The sequence below is a fragment of the Equus asinus genome, chromosome 19 (assembly GCF_041296235.1).
Source record: "Equus asinus isolate D_3611 breed Donkey chromosome 19, EquAss-T2T_v2, whole genome shotgun sequence".
Lineage (NCBI taxonomy): Eukaryota > Metazoa > Chordata > Mammalia > Perissodactyla > Equidae > Equus > Equus asinus.
This window is the reverse complement of record NC_091808.1, coordinates 21,643,356-21,657,327: the sequence shown is the minus strand read 5'-3', so window position 1 is coordinate 21,657,327 and position 13,972 is coordinate 21,643,356.

The window sequence follows — 13,972 nt, the reverse complement described above, 5'->3', positions numbered from 1 at the left end:
CTCCCTACGAGTGGGAACAGTTCCCTCCTCACCCCGTATCTTAAATCACAGGAGGACCCAATGAAACATGGGCTCCAGCAACGAGTCAACAACTGGGGACCGTCCTAGAGGCCAGATGGACCAGAAGCAGAAGCCAAGGGCATTACTGGGGTCAGAAGAGAAGGGGCCAAGCCCAGGGTGGAGAGGGTGACAGAACCAGGGTCACAGAATAGGAACTGCAATGGGGCCTCTGCAAGGGCAGGGGAGGATGGACCCAGGGGGATGAACAGGAGACGCAGGCTTAATTCCAGGAGGCAGTCCAGCTCCTCGAAGCAACCTTTAACATGCTGAGTGTGCGCCTTCCTGCTCGAGCTTCTGGGAGGTTGAGATGTTTTTGATGTCTGACAACTGCTGTTCACACCACAGCAGACCTCACTCGCCCCAGGAAGGGATGTCCTTGCAGATCCTGTCACTTGGTGGAGAGGAGGCATTGCCACGCCTGTTCTCTCCTTCTCCAAACGGGATTTTTTCTTTTGTCAGCAAGCTGTTGAGACTCTGGGACCCTGAGCAAGGCCTTTTGTCCTGGCTGCTCTTCCATGCGCCACCCTGACTCTTCCTTTCCTTTGTGTAACTCGACTGCTGGAAGAAGGGGTCCATACAGAATGCTGGCATCCCAGCCCTAACTCCTGTCGAACTCTATGGGGTGTGCTTTGTGCGATGTTTTCCTTTTCTTTTCTAAATCCTGAATTAGTTACCAACATTTTCAAACTGGGAGAATTCATGCTAAAGTCTGGAGAACTGGTTTCACTTTGAAAATTAGCCGGTTTGGCCACATTGAACCCTCGTTCCTGAGGCCACACTCATTTGGGGCTGAACAGCCGCTGACCTCTTTTGATGGCACGTGAACTCTCCCTTTGCCACAGTCCCCACTGCTCCTAATTGTATGGCCTTTTGCCTATTTAACTGAGTTCTGTTAGCTTTCTGGTACACATCAACATTTGAGTTTGCAAACCCTTGTCCAAACTTTGGACTCTCACAAAGTCCTCAGTGAAAATCTTCTCTTAACTAATCATGGGGACGAGTGCTTTTTAATTCCTACTCTGTACTCCACCCCCTACTTCTTTCTCTCCCCTAATCTCAGCTCCATTGGCCTTAGCACCTGCACAGCATTTCTAAATTATTTAGACCCTACGTAAAAGCCTCTACTCATCCTGGGTCCCCTGCCTACTTGGATAAATATTAACATTTTCTATAAGGTGTAAAAGGCTCTCCAGAGTGTCTGGCATATAGAAGGAGTTCAGAAAATGGAAGCTGTGGTTGCTGCTTTCGTGGTACCCTAGGTCTTCCAAGTACAGAGTCCTAAGCCTCCACTGCAATGCCGCCCTGCAACTCAAGACCTCGCTCTCGTATTTTCTCCATGGACACAGCCACAGCTTTCTAACTGGCTGCTCCGACCCTGCCTGGTCCCCTTCACACCTTTCTGCCCACATTGAGATCAAGCTAAAATGCAGTTTTGTCCGTGTTACTCTTCTGCTTAAAACCTTCAATGCCGCTGTTTTGATGTGAGAGGGTTCGAGATTCTTCATGGGACTTGAAAGTGGCTCCAAGACCCAGCCCCTCCCTACTGCTGCACCTCCACCCCCCATCCTCGTCTTATGCTTGACTTCCCATCAACACCAAGCCACCAGCGTTTCCCCCAGCACCCCAAGCTGTGTCTACCTCCGTGCCTTTGTCTGTGCTGTTCCAGTGGCCTGGATTACCTTTCCCAGCCCTACCACCTCTTACCTGCCTCTATACTCATTTCCTGGGTCTCACCACCACCAGCAAGCCCGTCCCGTGCTGAGGATGCCTGCCACACTGCCCTGGAGATCTTTAGCACTGTGCCTGCCCCCTCATCCCACAAAGCCAGCCCGCATTGTTTGTGTGGCAGGACCTTGAGGATGGGAACGGCCTGAGTCCCGTTCCTGTTTCTAGCCCCCAAGCACGGCAGGGGCTTCATCACCGCACATCAGATGAGTGAACAGGTAGGTAAAGGACGTCTCTGATCAGAAAGTAACTTCTCAGCCCAGTCCTGCATGCTTCCAGAGGAGAGGTGAGTGAGTGGCACGGACAGGGCCCTCTGGTGAGCAGCTCCAACTTCTGGAGGCTGGAGGGTTGCTGCCCAGCGTTCTTCTAGAGAAAGGCTCGTGGCTCATTCCACCCTACTCCTTCTGCAGGATTTCACATCGCAGTGGCTTCTGTGTTTCATCACAGGTGCACTGGCCATAGACGTGGGCTGTCTGAGGTCAACATTCTGTCTTTGTCCCTGTCATATGCACCTATCCTATGACACCAAGGGTCCCGCTTTGAGGTTTACGTGCCATGGGACCCCTGCCCACAGCTCTCGATCCCCTGCCCTGTCACTTTTTAAGCAAGGTCGGTTTGCACAGATCAGATGAGAGAATCACTAGAAGTATGGGGCACAGGGAGTGGTGGTGTGACAGAGTCATTCCCATGACAGATCCTGTCGGACCAGGCCCAGGCCAGGTCTGGACGCACGGGGGTGAGTGTGACAGACAGTCCTTGTGTGCAAGGAACGTGCAGTCCAGTGGGGGAGACAGACATTCATTAGATACTTGCACAACTAAATGTGGAGCTGTAACTATGAGAAGTGCAGCAGAACAGTCCCTGGGCCTCGGGGGTCGGTAAGGAGGGGTCTGATGAAGGGAGGGCTGCCTTCCTTCCGCGAGGCTGAGACGACGAGAGCAGAGTTGGTGGAGGAGCAGACGGGTCAGAGGGGCGGGACTAGAGAGCTGGCTGCAGGGAGGGGGACCGATGTGGAAGAGGCAGGAGGGGCCGAGACCAGCAGGTCTGAGGCTTCAGCTCTTTGTCCTAAGAGCAGGGGGAGCCTCGCCAGGCTTTGAGCCGGGACCTGAGTTGATCACACTTGTGCTGGGAGAGAATCCTCTCTGGCTGCAGCATGGAGAGCAGACGGGAGCAGGGTGCAGCTTTCCTAACAGGAAGGTGGGGAGGGGAGGCCCCGGACCCCGTGCTGCCTCCCCGTGGAAGCTCCGTCAGGCCGGGCAGAGTTGTCCGTTCTGTTTGCAGGCCCCAAACCATGAAAGCAGTGCTTGGCCCCTCGCAGGTGGCCCAAGTTCCTGAGTGCCTCCAACTTCCTAAGGGCTTCAGGGCAGGGCTGTGTCCATCGCAGACCCCCACCTGCCAAGGGAGGGCTCCGCCATCTTGACTTATTTGACCAACTTGTCCTGGGGCCCAGCACATGCTCAGGCCAAAGATACGAAGGGGAGACAGAGGAGAATGAGACACAGGGCCAAGGACACAGGGCCAGGGCCGCAGCTGCCGTGCAAGAGCGAGGACTTTATCACAGAGGGATCTCGTGGAGCCTGGATCAAGGTCAGCAGAATCTCATGTGGGGCCTGCTGTGTGCAAGCTCACTGACCTCGGGCAAACCGCTTTACCCTCCGACAGCCTCACTCTCCTTATCTGGAAAGTGGGGTGATAAGAACTGCTTTGAAGGGTTTTTGTGAGAAATAAGATGATCAAATGAGATGATTTTTATGAGTCACCCTGCTAAGAGGCTGGTACACAGCGGGTCACCCAGCCATGACACTGCTCTCCTCCTCCCCGTCTCTCCTTGTTGTTCCTATTATTCTTATTTGCAGCCAGCCTTCCTGGTGTTTCTCCAGAAAACCATTAACCACAGTTAAATAAACCAATTCCTGCCTCTACTCCCTCGTAGTTCTGTGGAGCTGCCCATACAGAAGCGGCTCCACTCCGGCTCCATCGCCAGTGTGACTGCATGGCCTCAAGACTTTTGCTTTGGGGCTTTATGTGAAAATAGGTTTGTCTCCTCTTCAATGGCTTCCTACATGCAGGGTGTCTCTCCTACGGATGTCTGACCTCTCAGCGTGGCCGTGAGTACTGCCCACCCAGCCCTGGGGGCCCTCCCCTCCAGGCCACTTCAAAGGGAATTTTGCACACCCCTCATAGCCTATATTTTAAGTCAAATCGTTTGAAATAAGCCCTCTAGACCTGGTGGAAAATCTCCCTGGGCATTTTTATGTGAAGTGGAAACAGAAGATCTTATTTTTAAAGAAAAGACCCCTCCAGGACCTCAGGATCTAGTGGAGAAGACCTGGCTCGGCCTGGGATGTGTGTCCCAGGAAAGGCCTGGGGGGAGAGGCTGCGGGCTTCCTGGAGGTCACACTGAGTCCTCCCCAGCATTCCCTTCAGAGTGGGCTGAGAACACACCTTCAGGAGCAGGAGCGGACTGATGCCAGCCCCCTCTGCGTCCTTGCCAGGCAGTTTGGGTGAGTGACAGGATGACTGCTGTTGAAATACACCCTCTCAACTCACACTGTGGCCTGGAAGGGATCGGAACCCAGTGGGACGAGGGCAGAGTCAGAAACAGCTCCACTAGCTACATGACACTGCCCTTATCTCCACAAATATTGACTCTGGAGGATCAAACAAGTGGCCAAAAAACAATAATATTTTCCCCTGGAGAGAAGGTCCTGTTCCAGACAGCCAGGCCCAAGTCGGGCAGACAGGCAGAGGCACGCGCCACACCTGCAGGCGAAGGTCTCCCGGGGGCCCTGCTTCAGCTCCGCGCATGCCTCTGGAGTCGTTGATGGTTATGCCAGGGAATGAGAAAAGTGGTTCAGGGTGCCAACAGGTGGTCCTGAAGAACACCAGACACCCCATATTCCGGATCGGAGTGTTCAAAATCAGGGGATTGCTCCAAGATGCAACGGCCCCACAGTAAGACCCAGCCCGGGTTTGGCAAACATGGAAGGAACCCACTCTTTGGACTGGCCATCCTGCCAGGGGCCTTCACGAGAGAGTCCACTCAATCCTCACAGACGCCCCCAGGAGCTAGGTGGTCTCGCCCCATTTTGCAGATGGGGAAACTGAGGCTCCAAGTAGTGTGGTGACTCGCCAAAAAGTCCCCCGTGGATTACCTGGCAGAGCTGGCATTGGGACCCCCAGATAACTGAGTATGTTGTGCTCCTTCTGATAGTTTCAAGTTATGAAGTGGTTGGTGTTAAAGCTCCAAGGCCCCTTTCCACACGGAAGGTCCAGAGACCAGGATTCTGAACAAAGAGCAGAAGCTGAGGTCATTGACTTGGATGAGCCTCTGGGTTGTTTACTATTTTGTAAAGATGTGGATGGAAATAATTATTGATTCTCCACTCTGGCTCATGGGCAAGAGGCACAATTTGGAAAGTTTCGGCAAGATGCCCACTCCTGCACCGCAGCCGCATAGAGTGTGTGTGTGTGTGTTGGGGGGGTGGGGGAGGGGGCGTGTGGAATGGGGTAGAGGATTCATTATGACTCTAAAGCTTCCCTTTTGCCCGACCCTCAGACAATGATCCCTTAGTGTCCTATGTCTCTTGACTATCATTACAATACAGCAGAGTCGCCAGGACCCTTCTCTATAGAAGGAAAGGCCTGGGCCGTAGTCAGAGGCTTCTAGGGGTGGGTGGGCGTGGGGATGAAAAGCAATATCCTTTAATGAAGATAACAGTGATGGAGACAAAGAAGCAGAGAATGCAGAGAGGAAGAAACCAATAGCTCGCTAAGCTACAGTGACAGAGAGGAACAACAAAGAAACAGATAGAAATAGTTGCATTGTGACAAGTTGCAGGGAGGAGAGAGAAACACTTTATAGAAAGGGAGGAAGGCAAGTTTCCCTGGAGGCGGCAGCTGGAAAGATTTCCACTGGGAGGAAGATGCACACGGGAGGCTGTGGGTGAGGAGGGTAGGTGGGGGGCTGTGCGGGGGACTCAGAGCAGCAAGGTGCTGAGTGCTGGGAGTCACCCCAGAGACACAGCACTGCTGCCTCTGCCGGCCCTGATGTACTGCCAACCTCTAGCAGCCCCCAGAAAAGCAGTTTCCAACAGGTCCTGCCATCCATGGCTGAAACCCAAGCGGAGTGTGGAGTTGAGATGTGGGAGAGGGGAAGAGGGTGCCAGAAACACCCTCCCTTACAACCAAGGAGCCAGAGCTCTGATTTCTAACACCACCTCCAGGAAGCCTTCCCAGCCCACTGTTTAGGCAGCAGAGCTCCCCACGATCCATCCAGAGGTTCGTCTTCCTTTTGCTTTGTGTTCATAGCTCAATAGAATTATAATCAGGGTTATAATTCCCTATAGGCTCTTTTATTTGTGTTTTTCATGTGGGTGTGTATTGTTTCTTTTAATAGCCTGTACATTTCTCTATTTCTGTTTTACCTCCTTTGCAGTGTCTGGTGCAGGGCTCCTGTTCTTTTGAGAATGTACAGCAGTTTCTACTCCTTTCTCCTTTAGCAATCTATACTTTAAAAAATTCCCATGGTTATTAAATTTTGTGCCATTCTCCTGGCCATATCTTCTATTCAAAATTTCCTTCTGACTTGAAGGCTCTTTATATTGCCCATTGCCCTTCGTGGGGTATTTATTATCTCTTGAAGGCAAAACAAGTATTTTCATTCCCATTTTATAGATGAAGGGACTGAACCTCAGACACCTGCTCAAAATACTTAACCTGGCCAAGAGATTAAACGACCTTCTACATTTTGTACCAACATGTGGTACCCAAGCTGATTTTAGGTGGTATTCCACAGAACATCTTTTATTTGACAAATTACGTATTTTGTTTTCATGTGTAAAGGAAAGGTAGTATATTAAAGCTGTGTTTTCAGACATATTATTGCTTGCAGTATTTTACTTAGATAAAATAAGTGAGTTGATCTAAGGTAAATATTAAGGAAATAATAATCGAGGTGGGTCAAAGAGATGGTGAAAATCAGAAGCAGGTTCCCAAACGACTGATGTTTGGGATATACTGCTTGGTGTCGGCTCTGCACACAATGGCACTGGGTTAGTGGGGTTTTGCTGCCTGCCCACAGCCAGGATGAAGAGGCAGGAGTGCCAAGCAGTGACCAGCGCTCAGGGAGAGAAACCACAGATTCGTCCAACGACCTTGAGCGAGAAGGAGCTTCCTTTCTTCAGGCTGCAGTTCTCCCATTGATGCAGAGAGGAACCACCCAGGCTGCCTAAGTGTAAGTGTGTAGGGAGAATGGGGCAATCTCCATCTACTATGGGTGAAGCCAGGCAGGAGGGGTCTTGGGGGGAGTGGGGGGAGAGCACACAGGAATCATAGAAGACCAGCCCCTGTCCTCCCTGAGCTTTAGCATCACGGGGAGTTGGAGGAGTGGCTGGAGGATGCAAAAAGAAGCTCAAGGCAACCTGAACTCAGATCTCAGGACAGAGATCTCGGTGGAGCTCCCTTCCTGCTTGGCAGTGTTAGGAGCAACGGACAGAGACAGGGCAGGTCTGCCTCAGCTTCAGGAAGGGGCTCTACCAGGAACCAGAGTCATGTTAGAAGAGAACCTTTCTCCCACAGAGAACATCCCTGCTCCTCCACCAGCCTGGAAGGAATCTCTAAATCCAGGGCCCTACTCTTCCTCCAAAGAAAGGCTCTTTGCTACCTCCATCCCCCCAATGGCTTCATTTCCAAGCGGGATGATTTCATCATTTCCTCTGAGCCTCAAATCTCCCTCCCTCCACCCTCAATCTCGGCTGAGCAGTTGCAGCCTCACCAGCTGGCTTCTGATTGGAGGAGAGAGGCTGCAGTTTAATTACAGAGCCAAGGAGAAGCAGGGCCTGCCTGCAGAACCATAGCCTGTGGTCTATACAGCTCTCTCCCAGGCGGGAAGGAGGAGGGGAGGCAGAAGGGGACCATTCAAACCCAGTTTTCACCCCTGCCCAGCAGCAGTTTTGGAAAAGACCAAATGTGCCTACAGCCACTTCTTGCTTTCCGTGACTCTCTGCTGAGGCCACAGATTTCCTGGAAAGGGGAGTTGGGGCAATGAAGTGTGTGCGACCTTGAGGGAAGGGTAGGGAGTGAGAGGATGGGGAGGGGGGAGGTCTGTGTGCTCAGCTGGACACACAGATTCTGTAGCCTGCATTGCAACATGCCTTTGTGGTGGACTTGGGTTTCAGCTGGAGGAGGGGTCTGGCTTTTGTGTGTGTGTGATTGTGGGGGAGGGAGGCTGGTGCTGTGGGGAAGAGAAGGCAAGCTGAGCCTGGGAGCTTGCGATTTCCCATTGCCAGGGCCTTGGAAGAGCTGGCTGGGTCCCTTCCCATCCTTTATTTGTTTAGCTTTGTCTGCTTCTCAGTGGCCTCAAGGTGGTAAGGGTGGTGGTGATGGGGAGATGAGATAATTGTGGGGGGCTGAACAAGTTGCTCAGACAGTATTGTGTGGCTGAGATCCATTGAGCAAGCGAGAGAGAGAGAGAGAGAGAGAGAGAGAGAGAGAGAGAGAGAGAGAGAGAGGGAGGGAGGGAGGGAGACCCCCTGGAAAGAGGGGGGAGAGAGAGACACCAAGCACAATGATACTAAAAAGTAAATGTGAAGATTCAAAACCAAGAATCTGTTAGAGTTCAGAGGGGCCCAAGGTGGCAAGTGTGAGCCATCTCTGTCCGGGATGAGGGCCAGGGAGTGGGGGCAGCAGGATTTCCTGGGAGGGGAGGGGGTGCCTGCAGACAGATCTAGGATTAAGAAGTCTGCTGCGTTTCAGGAGCTCCCCCGTCAGAGTGTAAGATGGGCCATTGTTTGCTGGGGCCTGAAAGGTTTATTTAACGGTTCCAGATAGAGTGTCGCCAAACAGATGTAGTCTTGTTCCTCGAAAGAAAAGCTGCCGCCGGGAGGAGGGGACAGGCCCATCTCATGGACGCAGTGGCCCGGCTCAGATTTTCACAGATGCTGCATCCCTCTTGAAGCCTTCTCAGGGAAGCCAGTTCTGTCCCTCCTGATCCTGGCACCCGCTCGGCCTCCTTGTGCCACTTGATCTGCCTTCCTTCTCCAAGAAGTCTCGGGGGCACCCTGTCCAGCTCTGAGTCTTGTCCTAGATGACCAGGAGGGTCTGCGGGGCCTGGCCAAATGCTGGATTGAGAAGCTGGGGTGAGGCTTGGGACCGGGACATCTCACCGTGGGATTCTGGGAGGGAGTGGGAGCCCCTGGAGTGGCGACCCAGAGGGAAGCTGTGGGCACTGGAACCTTGGTAAAGAACCTGACATTTATGGAGCTGGCCTTTCCAACAGGCATCCTATTGCTGCCTTGAGGACACATGTAGGGATGCTACAATGGGCGGGCAGTTGGACGAAGGTTGGGAAGTAATCCTCCAGGGTCTGTATTATCTCGGAGGCCTGACAGTCTTTGAAAGCCTGCTCTCTGTAATTAAGGAGGCCCCAGTGCAGGGGTCAGCATGCTGCAGACCTCGGGCCTATTCTGGCCTCCATCTGTTCCGGTAAATAAAATGTTATTGGAACCTAGCCATGCTCGTTTGTTTAAATATCGTCCTTGGCTGCTCTGGGGCTGTAATAACAGAGTTGAATGGTTGTGACAGAGACCATATGAAGCCTGCAGTGCTTAAAATATTTACCCGAGGGGTCTTTGACTGAAATTTTTGCCGACCCCTGATCCAGAGAATTCAGGCTGAGGGATGCTTTTCCCAAGGGAGGGAAACAATGGTGATTTGTTTAACCGGCTGCACCTCTGCTCAGGCTTGGAGCTCTGCAGAGTTCCTCCTCAAACTGAGAGCCCCAGAGCCCAGAGGGAGTGGGAGACCCAGGGCAGGAAAAGCGTTGATTCATTTTCTCCCTAGCAGCCTGCCTCTGAAGAGCAGTAGGGCCCCTTGCTCCCCAGGGAATGACCTGCACTTTGAGAAGCAGAGGGTAATAGAGTGAGGCCTGGCTTCCATATAGATGTCCTGTCAGTGAGAATGGGGGAGGCTGTGCCCATGATGCTTTCCAGAGGTGGCCTGAACTCTATCTCCTGTCCCACAGGCTGTTTGTCCACTTCCTTGAAGGTGGGCTGGCCTGGTGACTGGTGGACCAGGGGGATGAGGGGGAAGTGATGCTGTGGAACTTCTGGACGCCAAGGAGCCTTGCGACTTCCACCTGGGCCCTCAGGCCACTCATTCTTGGGACACTCCCTCTTGAAACCCAGCCATCAGGCTCTGAGAAGCCCAAGCCATGTGGAGAAGCCATAGGTAGGCGCCATTGTTGACCACCCAGCTCAGCTGCCAGCCAGCTGGCCTCCACTGCTGGCCAGGTGAGTGAGCAACACACTTGGATGGCCAGGCCTTCAGATGACCTAGGTCCTGGACACCGTCCACCATAACCACACAAAAGAGCCTGTACAAAAACTACCCAGCAGAGCCCCGTCAAGCCACAGAACTATGAGAGATGATCCACATGGTTGTTTTAAGAGTTATGCTTTGGGATGGTGTGTCACACAGTGAGACGTAACCAGAACAAGGGCTGAGGCAGTGTGGGCTGTAAGGGGCATAGGGGATGACTCTGGCCACACACCTTGAAGTTAGCACCAGGTCTTGAGGTAGAGTCCTGGTTTCTTGGCTCCCTTGGAGTAGGGGAAAGGTAAGGGTTTGAATCTGGCTCTATTATATACTACCTGGATGGCCATGGACAGGTCACGTAACCTCTCTGGGCCTCATTTGACACTTATGAGACTCAAATGAAATAACATCCATGAAAGTGTTTGCAAGACTGACTGCTCTTAGCTTTATCCCCTCTTCCCCTTGTCACTGCACTTCACTGCCTGTTGCTATGGCCATGCAGATCAGCCAGACGCCCTGCTTATGGTAGGGAGAAGGTTCCAGATCCCATGGCCAGTTCCATGCCTTGTTCCAGGCCTCTGAGGGCCACTGTGTTCTGAGGTCTCCTTCTAGTTCTTTCTTGCCACTCTTGAGTGTGCTTCTTGGAGGCTCTGGGCATCTAGTTATCCCTTCCTGCTGCAGTACAGCCTGGAACCACGCCCACTGCTTCCTACCAAGCTGTGAATTCCACCCCCTGCAAACCTCTTCCCAGCTTTCTTAGGGGAAGGGAGGTGCTGCTTTCCTGACTTCACACTGAGGAACTCTCGGCCTTGTGCTCCCCTCCTGCAAATGCCAAAGGCTGTCGGCCCCTCCTGAGGGCAGTAAGGTCATAATCACAGCACAGCTACCTATCCTGGAGGGCTGCACGCGGGCAGGGTGCTGGGGACTGCAGCGTGACTGTTCCATTTACTCTTTGCAGCAACCCTCTGAAATAGGTCCTGTTATCATCCCCTATTACAGATGAGGCAACTGAGGCTCAGAGAGGTGAAGTCACTTGCCCCAAAGGACACAGCCGGTGAGTGAGGGGTTGCACGTGAATCCAGATGGCCCGGCCGCAAAGCCCTTTCTCTCAACTCCTCCACCAGCCTCCAGTGGTCACATCCTCATTCAGAATCTTTTCTGTTGTGTCCTCTCCACTTGGTGACTTTAGAGTTGACCAACTGAATTCAGGAACTCCTAGAGGGCAGGGCACCCCAAAGCCTGAGCCAGCATGTGGGAAGAGGCATTTGGTTGAGATGTTCTGAAGACAAAGATGATGATGGGGATCAGGTCAAGTTGTAGGCCTGGCACCCACTCAGGAAGTCCCACAAAGCAGGCAGCCTGGCCCTTAGTTACCCCAGAGCATATTTTTCACTTTTCATCTTTTCCACAGTGGAGCTCCTCAGATTTTCACTGTGGAGTTTCCAACTGAGGAGTCAGCTCAGAAAAGGCAGAGCTCCTCATGCCTGTTTGTTGTTTCAAGACTCACAAAGGAGGGGGAGGCCCTGGTCTGTAGCAATTCCTAGGGGTATGGATAGAGGGTAGAGGACACTTCCTCTGCTCGAGCAATAATCTTATCTTTTTCTGCCTCTTTCCTTCCTCCTGAAGCAACATCTAAAACTAAAATAAAAGCCTCCGTAATAAAAAAGTCTGCAACCCATGCATGCAAGATGATTTTAGGTGTTACTCAAGATGTTTAATCATGATACATGGGCAAGACATTAAATAACATTATATGACATTGATTCTCTTTAAAAATTCCTCCTGTCATTGAAAAAGTGCTCAAATTTGCTAGTCATCGGGGAACTGCAAAATAAAACCACAGTGAGAGACAACTATATGTCCACCAGAAAAGATGGAAAATGCCAAGTATTGGCAAGGATGGAGCGCTAGTGGCACTCTCAGATACTGCTGATAGGATTGCAGACCCATACATTTACATGGCAAGACTTTCTGGCTCTCTCTATTAAAGCTGACCACATGTACAGCCCCTGGCCCAAAAATCCCAGGTCTAGGTATAGACCCAACAGAGATGTGTGCTCATGATCCACAAACAATGTGTTCTAGGAGGTTCTCAGCAGCTGCGTTCACAGAAGTCAAAAACTGGAAACTCTTGGGACCGGCCCTGTGGCCGAGTGGTTAAGTTTGCGCCCTCTGTTGCGGTAGCCCAGGGTTTTGCCGGTTCGGATCCTGGGCATGGACATGGCACTGCTTATCAAGCCATGCTGAGTTGGCATCCCACATGCCACAACTAGAAGGACCCACAACTAAGAATATACAACTATGTACCGGGGGGCTTTGGGGAGAAAAAGGAAAAAAGTAAAATCTTTAAAAAAAACAAAACAAAACTGGAAACTCTCCAGATGCCCCTCAACAGCAGGATGGACAGATAACTTGTGGTGCAGTCAAACTACGGAACATGACCCAACAAGGAGAAAGAACCAGTAAACTATATGCAAGAATACGGAAGAATTTCACAGACAGAATGTTGAGCAAAAGAAGCCAGAGACAAAAAGGCTGCATGTTGTATGTTTTCATTTAGGGGAAATGCAAAAACAGGCAAAAGTCATCCCTGGTAGTAGATGTCAGGATCATGGCTACCCTTGGGGGGGCAGAGGTGGTGATGACTGGCAGGGAGCCTGAAGGGGGCTTCTGACCTTAGTGTTCTTCTTCTTCACCCAGGGACTGGTTATATCGGGTAGTCGATTTGTGAACGTTTATCATATGTGATATGTGTTTTATCACTTATGATATCATAAATGGTAATGATAAAATATATCATAATTTTATCATTTATGACGTGTACTTTCTTGTATGTATATTACATTTCAGTAAAATGTTGTAAAAAACATTCCTCTCCTTCTGATAACTTAATGGAGAAAAATCTCAGCTTGGGTCTGGCTTGCCTTTAATACTTCTCCTTGGACCGGCTCATCTTTTGTTAACCAGGGGAGAGTGTCCCAGGCTCAGAGGCTTCCATAAGCAACAGTATCCAGCTCAAATTGAGTAACGCTGTTTTCTCTCCATTGTGTTTATTTTTATGGTTGCTATCTATATATGGCCATCAATACTGGTTTTCCATTTATGGTATTGATACAAAGTTTCTTTTAAAAATAGCTTTAAGTAAAAAAGAAAAAAGTGAATTGACACATTAAAAAAATATTATGTAAATAATAGTACAGGTGGTACTTAGTTACGTCCACCTTGCGAGGGTGGAGTTTGTGCAACACCTTTCAAGTGAAAAGAGGCAGGGATTAGGGGGAGGGGAGGAAACCAGTTTCAGCCTGTCCCCATCTCTCAGTGAGTTCTCATCGCCCGGCACAGACAGGCTTTCAGGCATAAGGACGTATCCTTAAGGGAGGACTCTTGAGAAATTTAAAGTAAGGAATGCTGCGAGAACACGGGACAAAGCCCGGGCCCCGGGGCAGAGCACCAGGTTTCACTCAACAAGTCTAGGAGTCTCCGTGTGCCTGCACGTTCTGGGCCCCGGCCCGCAGGAATGAGCCCAACGGGGAGCCCCAGGCCAGCCGGCCACCGGCCTGGGCTGTGGTCAAGCCGCTCCACTTCTCTAGGCTTCAGCCGATGGAGGATGTTCTGTGACGGAAGCCTCAGCAGCAGCAGCCAGCCTTTCTAGAGTAGAACTCTGAGCCTCGTGGGGAAGGACTTAAAAACCTGGGTTTGCTGTGGGTGGGTGGGTAGGTGTGTGTATGTGGGGAGTAGGGAGGTAAAACTGACTATTAACCAGAGAACTAGGAGAAAAGATTGGGGGGGGCTGGTCTTCAGACTCATTAGAAAGAGAAACCTCATTGAGCCCTTTGCATTCAAGTTTAGCCTACGTCGCCTGCTCAGCTCC